At 37.4% G+C, this 21627-nt stretch overlaps 1 long non-coding RNA gene across 1 annotated transcript in view; it reads right to left on the bottom strand.

The window, feature by feature from the left end:
• Positions 1-21101, bottom strand: part of LOC136324519 (uncharacterized) — a 58166-nt gene extending 37065 nt beyond the window's left edge. Inside the window, exon 1 of the long non-coding RNA XR_010729107.1 lies at positions 18458-21101. This is a non-coding gene — a long non-coding RNA (uncharacterized lncRNA). The remainder of the gene's footprint in view (positions 1-18457) is intronic.
• Positions 21102-21627: the final 526 nt, after the last annotated feature.

Raw genomic sequence — 21627 nt, 5'->3', positions numbered from 1 at the left:
ACTATGTCTTGCCTGAATAGTCAGGTTTTTTATTCTTCCCTCTTCCGTGTTGTGGGTGTTGATAGTGCTATTTTCTGCTGCTTTGCTTAATATATAGTGTTTTCCTTATTCCTCCTACCTCAATGCCCCACTCATATTTCAGGCTGGGACCTACTCCTAATTTAGAGCTCTCTTTTCCCCTTTTGCCAACTTCTATTATGAATCTACCTTTGCCACCCAGCTTAGTGTATCCCAAGGTTCTCTTTACCAAGCCACAGTTGCAGAGCTCCAGGGAAAATCAATCTGGTCTCATCTCTCCAGGCAGAGGAGAACAGAAACTCCATCTCCACACATGCTGCAGATGGCTTTTCCAGTCTACCTGAATCATTACCAACTAGAAGTAGCGGTCATTGGGACTTGGACGTGAGCTTCAAAGTATAGAATTGTGACAACAATTCCAGTGCCATGCGGACTTTTCCTAGATGTTGACTCTTCCTGGACTCCTGCTCCTTGTGACAGCTCCTAACAGACTGAACTGGGGTTGGGTTGCACTTTTCAGGAATTTGGCATGGTGATGGTGCCAACTTGGACTAGGTGAACATGTTAAGGACACTACTCTTTTATGGATTCTTGCAGTATTGGCCAAGAGTTTGCTTAAAGGCTTTAATCACTGTAAAAAAAATAAAATAAAAGACTGGGTAAAGAAGATGTGGCACATATACACCATGGTATACTGAAATGATGACATCGGATCATTTACAACAAAATGGTGGTATCTTGATAACATTATACAGAGTGAAATAAGTAAATCAGAAAAAAACAAGAACTGCAGGATTCCATACATTGGTGGGACATAAAAACGAGACTAAGAGACATGGATAAGAGTGTGGTGGTTACGGGGTGTGGGGGGAGAGACGGAGGGGGAGGGGGAAGGGAAGGAGGAGGGGCACAAAGAAAACTAGATAGAAGGTGACGGAGGATAATCTGACTTTGGGTGATGGGAATGCAGCATAATCAAATGTCAAAATAACTTAGAGATGGTTTCCCTGAACATATGTACCCTGATGTATCAATGTCACCCCATTAAAATTAATAATAAAAAAATAATAATGATACCTTAAATGTGTAGGAGCTATTTTATAAATCTACAGAATCATTTCCATGAAATATAAAGCCTTGCTATGGTCAACTAATTTGGTCTTTAGCTTTTAATACCAGCATTTCTCAGTATATGTGAGGACCATTAGCCACTTGCTTCAAAATAACCTGAAGAATTCTAAAAAGTATAGTTTTGGGGGAGAGGGCTCTTAAATTAAGCATCTAGTTTTACATAATTTAACATTTAAATTTAAGAAAAGTAGGGTCTTTTACTTTTTTTATTTTATAGGAAATGTTCAATTTGTTTAGCCTCTCAAGTTGCAGTCATTGTTGTTCAAATTGCTTCAGTTTAATACATAGAAAACCATATTTATGATCATAGATAGCTATTGCTCAAGTTCTGATGTTTAAAATTTGGGAACATTTTTTATTAAAAAAGAAGTTCTTATGCCACTTGCTTCAGAAGAACCTGGCATATTTGAACCATGTAGATCCTGGGTCCCTAGTCAAGTATTTGCATTTCTGATGGTGGGGCATAGAAATAGCTTTATGTGTACAAATTAGAGGTTTTTATTGACACTAAAATCAGAATAAACTGCTTATTTCTTTGCTCTTGAGCTTAGATCTGTGACTGGATAGAGCGATAGCATCCTATTGGGGAGCCAGTCATTCAACAGTGAATGAGTGTTTCCTAAGACAGTGCAGTCCTGGACACAGTAAAAAAAAACAACTGCATCTTTGCTAGGTTCCCTCCCCATCTAAACTCCCTTCTACTGCACATCCCTGGGGGGCAGGATTCTGGAAGGGGCCTGTGTCAGATGGGGCTATGAAACAAATAAAAGGCATAACATATACCTTGAAAACAGACAATTGCTTTACTTAATTACTGCCTGGTGCCTCCCAGGGTTATGAGTATTAATGTTTCTAGAGTGGTGAGTAAGCAGAAATTTCTAATTAATTAAACAAAAAAACCTTTTGTGTATCTATTTTTGTCAATAAAGAGAAACTTAAGACCTTGTCTGGGTCGACCAGTGTCATTAAACAAAATGTAATGATTATTATTAAGTAGATGTACAGGCATGGTGACCATACACTTCATTAGTATGGGATGTTTCTGACATAACCTGTTCTCCTGGTTAAATTGTAATAGCACCTTCTTTCACTTTCTAAAGTGTCCTAGTTTGGATGATAAATTATGTGGTCATCTAGTATATAAATATATCTCTAGAAGATTGAGCAGACTGTGATACATCATTGAAGTTGTGTTTATATTTTTTAAAATATCGTATAAACTCCTTGTTTCACAAAAGCATTAATTGTCAGAAAAATGCTTTCTAATTATCTGAGGTTTCCAGTAACTTGAATTCTGATCTCTTGAAATTTCCTTATGCTATTATATATAATGTACCTTCCTTTTGGACATATTAAACATTCCAGTGACATATTAAACATGCCCAGCTTATAACTTGTTGGGCAAATAAATTTGTAAAATTTGTGTTATCTAGTTTTGCTCACTTTTATTTTCAAAAATGGTGCTGCCCACGTGAATGCCTATCACCCAGGTGATACAGCTAATTACCTTCATGCTTGAGAAGGGGCTTGGTTATGCTAATTGTGCTGGAGGAGGGGTTGTCCTGCTGAAAAGTTTTAAAAGAGGAGCTAGGAGGCCATTTTGTCAGAAATGCCACATGGAGGTTGGAGAGAAAGCAGCAAGATGGAGGCATGCAGATGGGGAAAAGGAGGTGGCTAGGCTAAAGAGGCCTTTGATTCTAGGAAAACTTGGAAAAGAGTCTCCTAGCTGTGGTACTGGAGAATGTGTGAATGGGTTTTGATGCCGGTGTGTTTGTTTTTACTCGCTTGCTGAGTGTGAGGCTAGAAATAAAGAAAATGGCCCACCAGTTCTTGTCTTCGTTGTTTCATTCCCGTCTGTCCAAATCAAATGCAAACCTGCATGAGCCAGGTGGCTGTGATGGTGGCCACGACTACTGGCCTTACATGACTCCTGTCTGCCAGGCACTGAGCTAGAAAAGCAGGATGCCTGTTCCATAGTTGGGAACTAAAGTAGTTTTGATTGTACTTGAAAACTAGATGAGGATAAGCACTCCAAAAGTAGATGATAGAAAGCAGCCTGACAACAAAGGGCAGATGAAAAAGTAAGTAAAATGACGGTCAGAGAAGACATTTAGCACTTTCTATTTCAAAGGCTCTTTTTACTATTAATTAGTTCATCCTAACAGCCTCCTGGTAGAATGCATCAGCATTATAATCCCTTGCTGCAGATGAAAAACTTAAAATACTTGAAGATTAAGGGGCTGTAGCAAGAATTGAAAAGCTAATGAATGGTACAGTAAGAATTAGAACTGAGTCTCTTTTGGGCCATTATATTCGATTATATTCGGAGTCCAACAGGCCAGAGTCTCTGTGGTGTAGCCAACACACCACTCAATGATTACAGAAGAGCACCCCGAGGAGTGCCCAGCTCTGATAAGAAAAGATCAGCTGAAAGCTACTTTAAAAGCTAAGTGGAATATGTGAGTCCATGAGGCACTGAGATGCTATCTTTGCCTCAGACTTCCATGGAGAGAAAGACATGGTTCAATTTACTGTGAAAGGAGACATACACTAAGGGATATCAGCAGTGAGCTTTAGTAACAGATTTTACATTGTATCATAACAAAGAGGGGCGAAGTGAACCAAAACTTACTTCCCAAGAAGTGTTTTGAAACAAATCATTTATTGGGATCATTTATCGGAAGAAAAAGTCACTGCAATATTCTTAAACTCAGATCAAAAACTGAGAAGGAACTGGTTAATATGATAAAAGGTCAGAATTACTGAACCACCCTGGCTCTGCTACCTCACACTGAGCCATCAATGTTCAGTCAATTCACTGACAAAACACAATGATAAAATAACATGAAGTGGTTTAAGACTTTTTCCAAAATTTTCAGTCTTTACTATTAAGAATTTCACCAACAATCAACACGTTTTTCTACTTTAAGTTATCTTAGGAAATGGAGTACCTTAGGAAAAAATAAAAAGACTCCTAATTTATACTTACATCAAAGCAAATACCAGATATATTACAAATTTAAATGAAAAAAGAAAAGTATGAAAAGAAAATACATATAACTGTAAATAATTTTGAATGGAAAATATTTGTTTAATGTTACACAGGTAGAAACATAGAAAAACAGATACTTTCTATGTAAAACTAAAAAAACACTGTATCCAAAGTTCAGAAATAGAGTAACTCAGATAGGTGATGGCATGGAGGTTTCAGCTAATGCTATGGTGGTAATGGGTTTTGTGGTATACTGTATAAATGTATCAGATCAATATGTTGTTCCTTAGACTTACACAATATTATATATCAATTATATCTCAAACTGAGAAAATTAGTTGAAAAAGACAAAAAAGTAAATAATTTGGGGAAGTATTTGCAGTGTATCATTAATGAATTAACATAATTAATATATAAAATCTCTTAAAAATAGTAAGACAGATAAATATCTAATAAAAAGATTGGCAAATAAAGTAAATCACAAAAGAAGAAATCTATTAGGCTAGTAAATTTTTAAATGTGTAACCTCATTAGTAACGAAAGAAAATTTTATTAAAAATACATAATATGTGTATATAAGATAATAATTAAATTTACAAAGAAAAATAGTATTATTAACTATTATTAGCAAGCATATAAAAGAGACACCTTAAAATTTGAGTAATTTAATTAGTAACAGGTGTCTAGAGGACAATTTAACGATATATATCAAAACTTTAAGAAATATATATGCCTTTTGGCATAGAGATGCTATTTAAAGAAATATATCTTGAGGAAAATATTATCAAATATCTAAATATAAGAATGCTTGGATGGGATAAACCTGAAGGAAAGGGGGGAGGGCGCTGTGGGGAGGGGGGCAAGGGAGATGTTGAAAAGAATGGGGGGAAGGGGGATGCATTCGGGATGACCCTAAAATCTATGTAAACACAATTAATTAAATAAATAAAAGTTTAAATAAAAAAAGAATGCTTAACCCCTGGCTGGGTACCTTAGTTGGTTAGAGTGTCATCTTGATACGCCAAGGTTGTGGGTTCAATCTTTGGTCAGAGCACATACAAGAATCAACCAATGAGTGAATAGTGAAATAACAGTTGATGTTTCTCTCTCTCTCCAAAATTAATTAAAAAAAATAAGAGTGGTCAACAAAGCAATGTTTATAATGTCCCAGATATGGGAACAATAGTGAACTGATTGACAAAATTATTATACATTGTGTAAGTACCATATAGCCTTTAAGATAAAAGAAGACAACTATTAGATTAGTTTTACAAGGGGTTCTGAGTCAATTCTCAGGAAGCTCTGTAAAATGGCAGAATCTCCATAGGCCTGACAACCTAGGTGTTTTGTTTGTCTGCTCCACGAGCATGCTTTTGGAAGCAGACTTTGGACAGAGCTTTAAAAGCTGCTTTTTGGGGGTGACATCCTATTTTAGTTCCTTTGGCTGCCCTAAGGACCTAAAGCAAGCTAACCATGAAAAAAGTTATCTAAAAATAACTGGTGAGCTAATTTATCATTTGAATGGAAATAATTTTTATTGAATGAACAATATGTTAAAATCGTATTCAGTAGGTTCCAACAGATACAACCAGGCTTTTAGTCTTGCTTTAAAGTAGTAAATTATATGGGCATCCTTTTATTTTGAATTATACAGGGTGGGACAAAAGTAGGTTTATAGTTGTTCATATGGAAAAATAAAACAAGAATGAATAAAATAACACAAGAATGAACTCTGTTTTGTATACTCACAACTATAAATCTGCTTTGGCCCCACCCTGTATATACATGTGAATTCTAAACCTACCTTCTCCAGATCAAGAGAAGGGCAAGATTCCCATAGAAACATTCATTAACCTACAAAAGACATTCAATATGACACCATATGGGATGCATTATCTGGCTTTTTGAAACTTAATTTCAGCTTCTCTTATTTAGGGAGAGAATTTTGGAATACACAGCATGGATTCAGATATACCTGTGGTTCTCACATTTGAGCTGGCATTGGAATCACTGAAGAAACTGTTATGACAGATTTCTGGGTCCCAACCCCCAGAGTAGAGTTCCTGACTTGGTAGGGGTGGGGTAGGGTTCTATTATGTACTTCCAAGTTTTGGGGGGATGCTGATGCTGCTGGACTGGGCACTGCACTTTGAGAACTATTGGCTTCAAGAAATAAGCCTTGGCCCTGGCCGGTTGGCTCAGTGGTAGAGAGTCGGCCTGGCTTGCGGAAGTCCTGGGTTCGATTCCTGGCCAGGGCACACAGGAGAAGCGCCCATCTGCTTCTCCACCCCTCCCCCTCTCCTTCCTCTCTGTCTCTCTCTTTCCCTCCCGCAGCCCAGGCACCATTGGAGCAAAGATGGCCTGGCCGCTGGGGATGGCTCCTTGGCCTCTGCCCCAGGCACTAGAGTGGCTCTGGTCGCGACAGAGTGACGCCCCGGAGGGGCATAGCGTTGCCCCCTGGTGGGCGTGCCGGGTGGATCCCGGTCAGGCGCATGCGGGAGTCTGTCTGACTGTCTCTCCCCGTTTCCAGCTTCAGAAAAATACAAAAAGAAAGAAAGAAAGAAAGAAACAAAGAAAGAAAGAAAGAAAGAAAGAAAGAAAGAAAGAAAGAAAGAAAGAAAGAAAGAAAGAAGCCTTAAATATGTAGTCTGCAAATGTTTCTAACAGCATGCAGGCATCTTTAAAACAGACATCCAGAAAGTGTATTTTCCTTACAATTTACATGAGTACAAATCTATTGATTTATGATATGGTAATAGATGTTGCAACAAATGAACTTCCTTATAGCATTCTTGCAGATTTTATACTTTAAAATAATAAAGGCATGAATTGCAAAGTTTAGAATAGAATTAAGTCATTTATTTAATCTAAGATTATAATTAAGCCAACTCATCCTTCAGTTCAGCATCATTCAACCTTATTTTTAGAAATTAGCTGGCCGGTGGTACAAGTGAGAGTAATGAAATCAGATATTACTTGTTAATTCTTATGTCATTATTGGACAATTCTTAAGATTAAAAAGACTTCTATTATTAAACTGTACATTGAATAGGAAGTTCTGATGAAGAGGAGGGCATAAGGGGGTTTAGCCAGCGATGGGCATGTATTTAATATTTATGTATATATATTTCTAAACTATAATGGATACTCAAGGGAGTCACAGACTTTACATAGGCAGCACAGCTTGAAAACCAGAAAATGGCACTCCGGGGACCACTGCATGCATTTCCAGTTCCAGAGTACTGTAGCTAAGTGGTTGCCATTGAGTTCTTTTCATTTAACTTCTAGAATCAACCATTCAAACACTACTGCAGGCAATTAGTTATATAGTTGAAGCATAGTGAGCTTGCAGAAATTACAGAATTTTGTTAGTATTAAGAATAATAATGATTATGTTGTGTAGTTCAGAGTTAGGCAGGTAAAATCAGTATATATAAATGTGTATGCGAGATATAGAGAGAGAGAGGGAGAGAAAGAAAGAAAAAGAAACAGTCCATAATCGGGACACAATTTTAATCTCTAGAACTGTATTATTAACATACTCATTAACGGTTTCTTTAAGGATACAACTATATAACAAAAGTGTTTACCATGATTTTCTTTTTTGTGATAATTGACATTAAACTTTGTGTTTTTGCCCATATATTCCTAAGAATTCTTTGTAAATGCTTTTTATTTCCATATCACCAAAACCTTAGCTCAGGTGTCCCCAAACTTTTTACACAGGGGGCCAGTTCCCTGTCCCTCAGACCGTTGGAGGGCCGGACTATAAAAAAAACTATGAACAAATTCCTATGCACACTGCACATATTTTATTTTAAAGTAAAAAAACAAAACGGGAACAAATACAATATTTAAAATAAAGAACAAGTAAATTTAAATCAACAAACTGACCAATATTTCAATGGGAACTATGCTCCTCTCACTGACCACCAATGAAAGAGGTACCCTTCCAGAAGTGCGGTGGGGGCCGGATAAATGGCCTAAGGGGCCGCATGTGGCCCACGGGCCGTAGTTTGGGGACCCCTGCCTTAGCTCATTATACAGTTCCTAGCAACACCCACCTAATCCTCCCTCATTCCTTTACCCAGTCAATTAGACATTAAATTTCTTAGCATGCTGTAACTGATGCCTTCTTGTTCTATTTCAGAGATCATTTCTTTCATCATTCACTAGCCTAAAAGTCTTCTATTAGAGCAACCATTTTCTTACCTCCTGCTGGTTTCCTAGAGAAGGAATTTTGATGCCCTTTTGGCCTTTCTCTGCCCCTTTACTCAACCTGCTTCTGCTTGAATTAACTGGAGCAATGTTTCTGTTTGGAAACATCTGGACAAAGTATCTGTTCTATCTATATTTCTCTAGGGAGCAAGATGCCTGCAGTGAGTGTTAGTTTTGCTGCTACTCCCGGAGGAAAAAAGAATATTCCCCGGGGAATATTCTGCAGCCCATGCTCCCTTGATTGAGTGGTTAAATCTAGAGAATTTTGGAGCTCAGGTTTAGCAAATCCTCTTTCTTAACAGCCTAAAAGCCATGTCTTCTAATTTAACCTCTACTAGTAATACAAAAAGCAATTTTGCCTCATTATAGAGATGCTATTGATTGTGCTCACCACAGACTCTAATACCAAGTGCAAATTTTATCCTAATTTGTATGCCTATGGGCGTTTATGAATTTTATATTATTTATAATACACTTCCCATAAGGGTCATTATTTTTCTTGTTTCTCTTGAATTCTATATATATATGCATGTTATCTATATGATATCATGTAGACATATACATATAACCTTTTTTGTCCAGCTCCCTTTGGATACTGCTTTCTTTCTTTTTTTTTTTTTTTTTTTTCTGAAGCTGGAAAGGGGAGAGAGAGTCAGACAGACTCCCGCATGCACCTGACCGGGATCCACCCGGCACGCCCACCAGGGGCGATGCTCTGCCCACCAGGGGGTGATGCTCTGCCCCTCTGGGGCATCGCTCTACCATGACCAGAGCCACTCTAGTGCCTGGGGCAGAGGCCAAGGAGCCATCCCCAGTGCCCGGGCCATCTTTGCTCCAATGGAGCCTTGGCTGCGGGAGGGGAAGAGAGAGACAGAGAGGAAGGAGGGGGTGGGGGTGGAGAAGCAAATGGGCACTTCTCCTATGTGCCCTGGCTGGGAATCGAACCCGGGTCCCCAGCACGCCAGGCTGACGCTCTACCGCTGAGCCAACTGGCCAGGGCTGGATACTGCTTTCTTTATCAAATCTCTGTGGTTCATAGCTTTTATTTCTTCTACCTTCAATGGCAACTTCATACTTAAGACCATTCCTTATTGACCTTGCCAATGAGGATACCTGCTTCCTCTACTTAGCTATGGACTCCTGTGCAAAATCAGTGCTTGGTGTTAATACAAACAGAAGAGGCATTAATAAATAAGAGACAAAAAAAGCATCAAAAATTAATAAAGACATGATTTTAATACACTAATAAATATATTACTCAATAAGTAGATTGAATCACCTGAGTAGACATCTGAATAAGAAAATAAGTTGGGGAGATGACGTCAGAGTAATTGCGTGGTAGGAAATGATACCGATAAATCTCCCCAAAAACTCAACAAGATCTTCAACCAGAAACAGAAAAACCTATCCTTGGAGCCTTCAGATGTTTCGCAACACACCCCAAGGTATGGTCAAGCTAAAGATTGGTTAGATATATGGTCAAACCCCGGGGGAAATAGGGAGTAAGAAATGCTCCGCCTGCCTCGCTAACCCAAACAGGGCAGCTTTCACTGAGAACGGAGAATATAGAAACTAAGGCGGGCAAAGGGAGGAATAGATCCAGGCCACAGTACAAACGGCCGAACCAGGCTGTGGCACAGAGATCCAAGCCAAGGAAAAACCCAGGCAATTCAAGCTAACACGTGCACCAAACCCAGACAAAGAAAGACAAGTGAGGCAGCCATTTTCCCCGTCTCCTGGTCGGAATGCATGGATAGTGGGCGAGAGATTCCTACGAACACCTCAGGGGTGGGCGACATCCATGCTAACCAACAAAGAGGCAGAGTCAGAGGCCTTTGGGTGGGCTAAAAGTGGAATCTCCAAGGAGCCCCAGCGCCCTGAGAGGGCCGTGCATGGGGAGGGAGCTGGAGCCAATTCCAACACTGGAACTTTTCCATGCGGTCAGAGGGCTTTCTTGGAGTGAGAGATGGCTGGCCTGATATCCAGGTCGGTGTGCACGGAGAGTGGGCAAGAGATTTCTCCAAACACCTCAGGGGTGGGAGCCCATGTTTTCCCACAGAGGGGCAGAGGCAGAGGCCTGTGAGTGGGCCAGGAGCGGAATCTCCAAACCGCCTCAGCACCCTGAGGGGGCCGCGCATGGGGAGAGAGCGAGATCCAATTCCAACGCTGGAACTTTTCCGTGCGGGCAGGGGTTTCACTCAAAGTATGACGCGGCTGGTCTGACAACCTGGTCAGTGCTCATGAAGAGTGGGCAAGAGATTCCTCCGAACACCTCAGGAGTTGGCACCCGTGTTATCCCACAGAGGGGCAGAGTTAGAGGTCTCTGTGTGGGCAGAAGCCCCGCCTGATTATGCTAGCAGCTCTGACTGACTGAGCCTTACTCAGAGCCCTGTGCTGAGTGGGAATAGAGTGGGGAGTTGCCAGCTCTTTGAGCCTCTTACTATCCAGGCAGAGGCAGCAGCAACCCCATAGCTGGATTATCAGGCTCCTAATTGTGGAAGGAAAGACTAGGGGAGAGGCTCCAGGAAAACGGACCTTCTCACTGTCGGAGCCCATAAACGCTAATGAGCCTCGACTGCCAACAAGACTGAAGCCCAATACATGACATCGCCATAGAGAATTATCAACTGCAAACCTCTACCAGAGCGTGCCACAGGGGCAGAACCCGGGGTACAAAGTCACTGACCAGGAAGAGAGACAGAAAAGAAAAAGCAAGACGATAACCTCTCAAAATCAAGAATAATCTGCAGACTTTATAACCTATCCCATTTTATTATATTTGTTCATCTGTGTCTCTTATCTTCAATCTTGATTTTTTTTTCTCCTATTCAAATTTGGTCATTTAATTCTCTGTTAGTCTTACTCTCGCCTCTCTTTGAACTACACTACCCATAAGTGTTACATCTTCTATTATCTTTTCTTTCCTCTTCCTTTCTCTCTATGAGGGTTTCACTCCAAAACCCCTAACTCTCTCTCTCTCTCCTCCTTTTTCTTTTTTCTTCTTTTAGTGGTTCCGTATTCTCTCTCTCTCTCTCTCTCTCTCTCTCTCTTTTCTCCCTCTATAATAGTCTCTTCCTTTCTCCTTTACATCTTCTCTCATTCAAACCTCAATAACAAACAAATGATCTTATCTGGGACTCAAACTTATGTTTGTGGCATTTTGGGGGTTTTTTACTTCACATTTTAACTCATTAGCAGAAGTCCCACCCCTGGCACTCCATTTTATCTAGTTCTTGTTCCACTAAATACAATAGTAATTTTTTAATTTCCCCTTCCCTTTTTTCCTGTTTCCCTCTTATTCCTCTCATCATAACTCTTAGTCAGCCAACACCTAAAAGCAAATCATTTTATTCTTGACCCAAAATTTTTCCTTATTTGCTTTTTGTGGGTCTATACTGCCCCCCCTTATATATATATTTTTTTCTTTTTCCTTTACCCCTTTATTACTTCTCCCCAATTCAGGCCCTCCATTACAGATAGTGTTTGTTCTATTTAGTACAATATAATTCACAGTTCACCACAAGATTTTCTCAAGAAAGAGGGGAGAGGAGAGGAGAGGAAAAAAGAAGGGGAAGGAATAACTCCCTTTTTTCTCAAATTTTTATTTTATTTTATTTTTCTTTATTTAATGATTAATTTTAAAAAACTCAATTTTTTATTTTTATTTTTTTAAGTTTTTATTCTTTATTAAATCTCTTTAATACTATCAACAAAACCACCCTCAGATGCCATTAAAGAAGAGAAAATCGAATATCATGGATACAAAAGGAAGAGAGGTAACACAGATAGATGAGGAAAATCTATGGAGAAAAAATTTAAGATATTGGAAACCTTGGAGCTAAGCGACAGAGAATTTAAAATACAAATCCTAAAAATACTCAGAGATATACAAGAAAACACAGAAAGGCAATTTAGGGAGCTGAGAAAACAACTCGATGAACACAAAGAGTATATCTCCAAGGAAGTTGAAACTATAAAAACAAATCAAACAGGGATGAAAAACTCAATTCACGAACTGAAAAACGAGGTAACAAGCTCAGCTAATAGAACATGCCAGATAGAAGAGAGGATTAGTGAAATAGAAGACAAGCAACTTGAGGCACAACAGAGAGAAGAAGAAAGAGACTCAAAAATTAAAAAAATGAGATAGCCCTACAGGAATTATCTGACTCCATCAAAAAGAATAACATAAGAATAATAGGTATATCAGAGGGAGAAGAGAGAGAAAATGGAATGGAGAACATACTCAAACAAATAATAGATGAGAACTTCCCAAGCCTGTGGAAAGAGCTAAAGCCTCAAATTCTAGAAGCAAACAGAACTCCAAGTTTTCTTAACCCCAACAAACATACTCCAAGGCACATCATAATGAGATTGGCACAAACCAATGGCAAAGAAAAAATTCTCAAGGCAGCCAGGGAAAAGAATAATACAAAATATAAAGGAAGGCCCATTAGATTATCATCAGATTTCTCAACAGAAACTCTACAAGTTAGAAGAGAGTTGACCCCAATATTTAAAGTCTTGAAAGAGAGGAACTTTCAGCCACAAATACTATACCCATCAAAGCTATCCTTCAAATATGAAGAAGAAATAAAAACATTCGCAGATACAGAAAAGATGAGGGAATTTATCACCAGAAAACCCCCACTCCAGGAAATACTAAAGGGGGTTCTCCAATCAGATACAAAGAATAAAAAAAAAGCCACAAGTAAAAGCTTCAAGAAGAACACAATAAAACCAAATTTAAACTGTGACAACAACAAAAAGAAAGGGGGAAAGAGGATGGAGATTAACAGTAGCAAAGGGCGATGGAGTGCAAAAGTGCTCACAAAATAGTGCACTACAATGAACAGTGTAGGAACCCTTTTCATTACTTTAATGGTAACCACCATTGAAAAAACCACCACAGAAGCACATGAGATAAAAAAGATAGCAACAGAGGAAAGAAGTATGGAACACAACCAAATAAAATCAAAAGATAGAAAAACAAAAGAGAAGGATCAAACAAGACACAAAACTAACAGAAAGCAATGTATAAAATGGCAATAGGGAACTCACAAGTGTCAATAATTACACTAAATGTAAACGGAATAAACTAACCAATAAAAAGGCACAGAGTAGCAGAATGGACCAAAAAAGAAAATCCAACTGTATGCTGCCTACAAGAAACTCATTTAAGTAACAAGGATAAAAACAAATTCAAAGTAAAAGGCTGGAAAACAATACTCCAAGCAAATAACATCCAAAAAAAAGCAGGTGTAGCAATACTCATATCTGATAATGCTGACTACAAGACAACAAAAGTACTCAGAGACAAAAATGGCCATTTCATAATGGCTAAGGGGACACTGAATCAAGAAGACATAACAAATCTCAATATATATGCACCAAACCAAGGAGCACCAAAATATATAAGACAGCTACTTATTGACCTTAAAACAAAAACTGACAAAAATACAATCATACTTGGAGACCTCAATACACCACTGACGGCTCTAGATCGGTCATCGAAACAGAGAATCAACAAAGATATAGTGGCCTTAAATGAAATACTAGAACACCTGGATATGATAGACATCTATAGGACATTTCATCTCAAAGTGATTGAGTATACATTTTTTCTCCAATGTACATGGAACATTCTCAAGAATTGACCATATGTTGGGCCACAAAAACAACATCAGCAAATTCAGAAAAATGGAAGTTGTTCCAAGCATATTTTCTGATCATAAAGCCTTGAAACTAGAATTCAACTGCAAAAAAAAAGAAAAAAATCCCACAAAAAGTGGAAACTAAACAACATACTTTTAAAGAATGAATGGGTCAAGGAAGAAATAAGCGCAGAGATCAAAAGATATATACAGACTAATGAAAATGACAATACGACATATCAGAATCTATGGGATGCAGCAAAAGCAGCGATAATAGGAAAGTTCATATCACTTCAGGCATATATGAACAAACAAGAGAGAGCCCAAGTGAACCACTTAACTTCACACCTTAAGGAACTAGAAAAAGAAGAACAAACAAAACCCAAAACCAGCCGAAGAAAGGAGATAATAAAAATCAGAGCAGAAATAAATGAAATAGAGAACAGAAAAACTATAGAAAAAATCAATAAAACAAGGAGCTGGTTCTTTGAAAAGATCAACAAAATTGACAAAACCTTGCAAGACTTACCAAAGAAAAAAGGCACAGGACTCATATAAACAAAATCCAAAATGAGAGAGGAGAAATCACCACAGACATCATAGATATACAAAGAATTATTGTAAAATACTATGAAAAACTCTATGCCACTAAATTCAAAAACCTAGAAGAAATGGATAAATTCCTAGAACAATACAACCTTCCTAAACTGAGTCAAGAAGAAGCAGAAAGCCTAAACAGACCAATCAGCAGGGAGGAAATAGAAAAAAACATGAAAAACCTCCCCCAAAATAAAAGTCCAGGCCCAGAGGGCTATACCAGCGAATTTTATCAAACCTTCAAAGAAGACTTGGTTCCTATTCTACTGAAAGTCTTCCAAAAAATTGAAGAGGTAGCAATACTTCCAAACACATTTTATGAGGCAAACATAACCCTTATACCAAAACCAGGCAAGGATGGCACAAAAAAAGAAAACTACAGACCAATATCTCTAATGAATACAGATGCTAAAATACTAAACAAAATACTGGCAAATCGAATACAACAACATATTAAAAAAATAATTCATCATGATCAAGTGGGATTCATCCCAGAATCTCAAGGATGGTTCAACATACGTAAAACGGTTAACGTAATACACCATATCAACAAAACAAAGAACAAGAACCACATGATCTTATCAATAGATGCAGAATAGGCTTTTGATAAAATACAACACAATTTTATGTTTAAGACTCTCAACAAAATGGGTATAGAAGGAAAATATCTCAACATGATAAAGGCCATATATGATAAACCATCAGCTAACATCCTATTAAACGGCATAAAACTGAGGACTTTCTACCTTAAATCAGGAACAAGACAGGGTTGTCCACTCTCTCCACTCTTATTTAATGTGGTGCTAGAGGTTATAGCCACAGCAATCAGACAAGACAAAGAAATAAAAGGCATCCATATCGGAAAAGAAGAAGTAAAGGTATCACTTTTTGCTGATGATATGATCCTATACATTGAAAACCCCAAAGAATCCACAAAAAGACTACTAGATACAATAAGCCAATACAGTAAGGTCGCAGGATACCAAATTAACATACAGAAGTCCATAGCCTTTCTATATGCCAACAATGAAACATTTGAGAATGAACTCAAAAGAATAATCCCCTTCACGATTGCACCAAAAAAAGTAAAATACCTAGGAATAAACATAACAAAGAATGTAAAGGACTTATACAATGAAAACTATAAACCATTGTTAAGGGAAATAGAAAAAGATATTATGAGATGGAAGAATATTCCTTGTTCTTGGTTAGGTAGAATAAATATAATCAAGATGACCATATTACCCAAAGCAATTTATAAATTTAATGCAATGAAATTCCAATGACATTTTTTAAAGAAATGGAGCAAAAAATCATCAGATTTATATGGAACTATAAAAAGCCCCGAATAGCCAAAGCAATCCTAAAGAGAAAGAATGAAGCTGGGGGCATTACAATACCTGACTTCAAACTATACTATAGGGCCACGACAATCAAAACAGCATGGTATTGGCAGAAAAATAGACACTCAGACCAATGGAATAGAATAGAAAGCCCAGAAATAAAACCACATATATATATAGTCAAATAATTTTTGTTAAAGGGGCCAACAACACACAATGGAGAAAAGAAAGCCTCTTCAACAAATGGTACTGGGAAAACTGGAAAGCCACACGCAAAAGATTGAAACTGGACTACAGTTTGTCCCTCTGTACTAAAATTAACTCAAAATGGATCAAAGATCTAAACATAAGACCTGAAACAATGAAATAGATAGAAGAAGACATAGGTACTAAACTCATGGACCTGGGCTTTAAAGAGCATTTTATGAATTTGACTCCACAGGCAAGAGAAGTGAAAGCAAAAATTAATGAATGGGACTACATCAGACTAAGAAGTTTTTGCTCAGCAAGAGAAACTGATAACAAGATAAACAGACAGCCAACTAATTGGGAAATGATATTTTTAAACACCTGCTCAGATAAGGGCCTAATATCCAAAATATACAAAGAACTCATAAAACTCAACAACAAACAAACAAACAATCCAATAAAAAAATGGGAAGAGGACATGAACAGACACTTCTCCCAGGAAGAGATACAAATGGCCAACAGATATATGAAAAGATGCTCATCTTCTTTAGTTATTAGAGAAATGCAAATCAAAACTGCAATGAGATACCACCTCATACCTGTTAGATTAGCTATTATTAACAAGACAGGTAATAGCAAATGTTGGAGAGGTTGTGGAGAAAAAAGAACCCTCATCCACTGTTGGTGGGAATGTAAAGTAGTACAACCATTATGGAAGAAAGTATGGTGGTTCCTCAAAAAACTGAAAATAGAACTACCTTATGACCCAGCAATCCCTCTACTGGGTATATACCCCCAAAATTCAGAAACATTAATTCGTAAAGACACATGCAGCCCCATGTTCATTGCAGCATTGTTCACAGTGGCCAGGACATGGAAACAACCAAAAAGCTCATCAATAGATAACTGGATAAAGAAGATGTGGCACATATACACTATGGAATACTACTCAGCCATAAGAAATGATGACATTGGATCATTTATAGCAAAATGGCGGGGTCTTGATAATATTATACAGAGTGAAATAAGTAAATCAGAAAAAACCAGGAACTGCATTTTTTTCATACGTAGATGGGACATAAAAGTGAGACCAAGAGACATTGATAAGAGTGTGGTGGTTATGTGGGGAGGGGGGAGAGGGAGAGGGAAGGGGGAGGGGGAGGGGAGGGGCTCAAAGAGAACTAGATAAAAGGTGACAGAGGACAATCTGACTTTGGGTGATGGGTATGCAACATAATTGAACGATAAGATAACCTGGACATGTTATCTTTGAATATATATATCTTGATTTACTGATGTCACCCCATTAAAAATAAATAAATAAATAAAATTATAAAAAAAAGTCAGTTCATAAAGAGAAAAAAAAAAGGAAAATAAGTTGGATTTCAGCTCTGAATGATTAACTCAGTCAATTAGAGCATCGCCCTAAAACAGCAAGATTGCAGGTTTGATCACTGGTCAAGATATTCTGGAAGCAACCGATGAATGCACAACTGAGTGGAACAACAAATAATTGCTTCTCTCTCTCTCTCTCAAATCAAATAATAAACCAAAAGTAATTTGGATTCCTACATTACACTTTACAAAAAATAAATACCAGGTAGACTGAACAGTTAAAATAATAACTATAATAAAAAAATAAAGCATCCAAATTCTAGAAAGAAATGAGAGGCTTACAATCTTGAACTGGAGAAACAAATCCTACATATAACACAAAGCTCAGAAGCCATAAAGCAAAAGATAGTGTAAATTTAATTATTACAAAATAATTTTTAAATTTTACACATCAAGAGGTCTTAATTGATAGCAATTTCTTAGAATGACAAATGCATACACCAGCAATTCTAGTCCCAGGATTCTTTCCACAGATATACTGGCCTGTGTAAGAAATAATACATTTTTTTAATGTCATTCATTTAAATATGCCATTAAATGTAAATATTCACTTTAATATGATTTATAAATACAAAATACTGGCAAGTATAACTGTCCTTCAATAAAGAACCAAGTCAATTTTGGTATGTAAATTGAGATAAGGATAGCAGTTGAAAGAATGAGGCCACAAGTTGTTTACTAACAGACTGATTCATATCAAATGATTTATATGATAACCTGTGAATAACTTTTTAAGTAAGAAAATTACGGTGCAGAACAGGAGAGGTAGTAGGTTACCTCTTAAATATAAAAGAAAAATGAAGATGGAAACAAAGAAAAACCTATCTATAATTCCATAAAAATAAGAAGTCAGTAACTGTGGTTCACCCAGTGAGAGAAATTAGTGAAACGGAACTGATGGAAGCCATACTTTTCATTACATACTGTAATTTTTGGAACTATTAATTTTATATGTTATACATATATTACCTGTCAAAAGAAATATTTAAAAGGACATTTAAAGGATATTTAAAAATCTATATCTATAAATTTCCTCTGAAAATTATATAAAATTTTAAGCTTACTTCTACTTATCATAATTATGTTCTTCCACTTCCCAGGATTTGTTGACAGTGTCAAAATTTTAAGTCTAGAATATTATTAACTTTAAATTCAAACCCTAAGTTTAAGATTAGTAAGGGCAATATAATAAAATTTGTAAAATGTTAGGTCTATAACTAAAGTGTGTGTCTATGAAACATACTAATGCAGGCTTCACCCTGACTGCATTGCCACTACAAGTACAAGAGCAGCCCTGTCTGGACATAAGTACATGGGTAGCATGTGATCTATAATTATCCTAGAGATGGGTTGAGGGAGATAAAATTTAAGGAGATGAGGCTTAAAGATCACCTTGGTAAACTTGCCAGAGTATTAATCATTACTTCCCATTCTACACAGTCTGGATTGGAGAGAAAGCTCCGGGATAACCATACAGTCTGTTATGAACTACTCTGAACTCATATACTTTATGTCCCTTTCTTTCTGTGCCACTTCCAGAAGCATCTTGGCTTCCTTTTTTTTCTCCCCTTTTACAAGGTATCTCCACAATGCAGTCTGTTTCACCTGCTATGCTAGATTGCAACAACGACAACAAGCACAATAATTTCAGCCTTACCGCATCAAAAGTTGGAGTCTACTTCCTCGTCTGTTATATCCGGAGACACTTTGTGATTTCTTTGACTGACAGCATTGGGGGGCAGTGGTGTTATGCAAGTTCACAGCCTATACCTCAAGAGACCTTTCTCTCCTGCTGCTAATGAAACCCTACATGACCAAACTCAGACTAGCCGCCTGGATGATGAGGCTGATGAGCCTTTGCCAGCCCAGCAACAGTTGTTAAAAACTGAGGAAGAGAGCCATCTAATTGACCAGCAGCTGAATGCAGACACAAGCAGAGTCTAGCCAAACCTGTAGAATCATTCACTCAGCTGCACCTCGCACAAATTTTTAAACTACAGAGTCATGATCTAATTAAATAAATATTCTTCTAAACCACTGAGTTTATGGGTGGCTGTTATGCAGCAATAGATACATTTACTGGAATAATGCCCTCACTTGTTCTCACCTCCAATGTCAGTGTCTAATATCATCCTGATGAAAAATAACCTTTTCCAATACTTTTCAGAGATACATATATCATAGTTTCTAAACTTGAGTTTTGACATCATGAATAATTACTTTAAAAAAAATATTATTCCTTTCACTGAAATTCCCAGCCTCTAGACACAAGTTTGTCTCACCTAATTCTCTGCTCCCTTCTGCACTATTTCCTTTCTACCCATGCCTCTCCCTGCCAAGATTACCTCCTCCAGTCTCTTCTGACAAATCTCCTCTCTCAGCATCACTTCTCCCCAGTTACTCACCCACTGTGCAGATTACTAAGCTATCTTGGTGCTGCTGACATGTCGTGTGTAACAGTTTTCTAGGCCAGGTTTAATGTAAGACTGGGGTCTGAGGAGCAGTAACTGACCCTTGAGACACTAATTATTCTTCAGAACAAAAAGGAGTAGTTTTGATCCAATACATCTGGGATATACTGGGTAAGCAATAACAAATTCTTTTGGTTTCTGTTTATTTTTAACAGCTGAAATTCTTTTCTTCAGAACATTACATAAATTGTTAACAACTGGTTCCAAATTAACTTAGGACCATTAACTTTTTACTGAACATATATTAGAAACTGTTATCTTACTAATAATACCTTAAGCTTAAACACATGAAACAAATCAAAACAGCTGTTAAACAAAACCTTCAGTCCTTAAATGCCTATATGAGAAAAAAAAAACTCATTGGTGATATGGAATCAAAGAAGCTTTTGTACTTTCCTTAAAATTCAGTACCACTAATTTCTAGACTTATAAGAACTCCTTTAGCTATTAGATCATCCATATTTTATACTTACGTATGTTTTTGTAATATTTCCCTTTGTGGCTGAAATAAATATCTGAATAAGATATTGGTTTATCTCTAGGTAATCTTAATAACTCCCATATGTATTAGAATATATATATAAACATAACCATAATTTTGTAAAAAAGTGAATATTATGTGTGACAGACTGAAGTAGAGCTGCCCGGTTGGGTGCTTGACACAGTACTCTCATTTAACCTGAATTGATTATAGGTCAACCAATTTATTAATATTAATCCCTGAGGCTTCACAGAGTGCTGAGCTGCCTGGGTTCCAGGGTAATGCCTTCTATTCATGTCAGCACTTTATCTATTTACTTAATATATTGTACAAAGAAAATCATGTTCTATATGTGCTATGAGAAAAAAACCTCTTGGAAGCAATAATGGTCAAATTTTAGTGTGCATAAGACTCACCTGGGAAACTTGCTGAAACAGAGACTCTGAGGCCCCATTCCCAGAGTTTCTTATTCAAGTCATGGGATCAGGAATCTGTATTACTAATCATTCCTCATATTTCAGAAGTAGATGGTGCGAGGAATTCCTTTTGAAGAAAACATTGGTTGACCAGTAGTCAGTATGTGCTAACAGGAGAAAGGAAAACATACATTTGGCATAACTGAGGGAGTGTCCCAGGGGTTCCCTCTTGGACTTCTGTCTTACTCCCCAGGTGATCTACTCTAGTTTTACGATTTTAAACGCTACCTCTATGCTGATAACCTCAAAGTTTATAACTTCAGTCAAGTCCTCTCCAGAGAACCTTGAAGTTTTTTCATTTTTCTACTTGTCATCTCCATATGAATTTATTACAAGTAGCTGAAATTTGACATATCCAAAGCTGAATTCTAACATTTATTCCCAAATCTTCTCTTCCACACTTTAATTAATGGCATCTCTAATCTACATTCTCAGTTGCTCCAGCCAACAGTCTTGGTATCATTTTTGACATCATTCTTCATTCTTCTCACTCACCTTCAAACTGTCAGTATAACTCTCTTAGCTTTACCTTCTGAATATTTCCAGAATTGTGACTGTCTCATCATTACCATCGCTACCCTCTCTAAGTGACCCTGCTTTCTCACCTACACTACTGCAGTTTCTTCCTCCTTCAATTACTGCTCTACTTGCAATTTATTTTT

The sequence above is a fragment of the Saccopteryx bilineata genome, chromosome 2 (assembly GCF_036850765.1).
Source record: "Saccopteryx bilineata isolate mSacBil1 chromosome 2, mSacBil1_pri_phased_curated, whole genome shotgun sequence".
Taxonomy (NCBI): domain Eukaryota; kingdom Metazoa; phylum Chordata; class Mammalia; order Chiroptera; family Emballonuridae; genus Saccopteryx; species Saccopteryx bilineata.
This window is presented reverse-complemented; position numbering and strand designations above follow the sequence as displayed.